Below are 1268 nucleotides of genomic sequence, written 5' to 3' on the forward strand. Positions count from 1 at the left end.
TGACAATAAAAATATTGAATTCCTTTTCCAAAGTGTCCCATCCGTTGACATACAGTTCCAAACACTGAAGCAAATATTCCCTGTTTTTCTTAGGGGTACCTATTTCTATTAGAACTCTTGGTCCATTCTGATTGATGGAACAGATAGGAAAGCTCAGAAGTGGAATTGTGTTATAATTCTACCTAGGGCAAGCTCATTTCATTCTGCATTGCCTCTGTAACGTTCATTGCCTTCGTATGGGGTCCGCGTGACTGTAGAATAGTCTGCAAAGAGAAACTTCTCGTACAAGGAGCCTACTACAGGGCGGCTCCTGACCAGAAGATGCTGTACCTACCTTCCCTGGGGAAAGAGCTGAGATGTAGAAATGGATGGAAGTAGAGTGTGCTCCTGCCCAAGACAGTATCAGTGATTTCTAATTCCTTCCTAACAGTTTGGGTTTCAAGTCAAACAGTTATAAAATTATGTACTGGACCATGTAGCACAAACTTCCATGGAAGCTGAAGAAGCAGCAGAAACCTGGTAGTGGGCCAGAAAAGAAATGGAATATTTTGCATTCTTCCTTTCTTTAATTTTGTTTTCTTCATTCCCCCTGAGATCTTCGGACTTTTGCAGCTGGGTAAGACTTGTAGTCTCTCAATACACTAGGGAATGATTGCACAGTTTCATGGCTAGAAGCTCTTTTTTTTTTCTGAATATTACCGGAATACACATGTTTTGATTACATAATTTGCTTTTGTGCAGTTTGAGTCAAAGTTATAAGTGTGCCTTTCACCCAGATAGTATGCATTGTACCTATTAGGTGTGAATTTACCCATCCCCTCCTCCCATCTCCCACCTGCTTGTTTTCCATTGAGTTTTACTTCTATATGTGCACATAAGTGTTGATCAATTAGTTCCAATTTAGTGTTGAGTACATGTGGTGTTTGTATTTCCATTCTTGTGATACTTCACTTAGAAGAATGGTCTCTAGTACCACCCAGGTTGTTACAAAAGATACTAGATCACCTTTTTATGGCTGAGTAGACTCCATGATATACACATACCATATTTTATTAATCCACTTATGTATTGATGAGCACTTGGGTTGTTTCCACATCTTCGCAATTATAAATTGTGCTGCTACAAACATTTGAGTGCAAGTGTCTTTTTTGTCAAATGTCTCTTTTTCCTTTGGGTAAATACCTAGCAGTGGGATTGCTGGATCAAATGGTGGGTCTACTTTTAGTTCTTTGAGGTATCTCCATACTATTTTCCATAGAGGTTGTACT

Source organism: Microcebus murinus, chromosome 9, assembly GCF_040939455.1.
Source record: "Microcebus murinus isolate Inina chromosome 9, M.murinus_Inina_mat1.0, whole genome shotgun sequence".
Lineage (NCBI taxonomy): Eukaryota > Metazoa > Chordata > Mammalia > Primates > Cheirogaleidae > Microcebus > Microcebus murinus.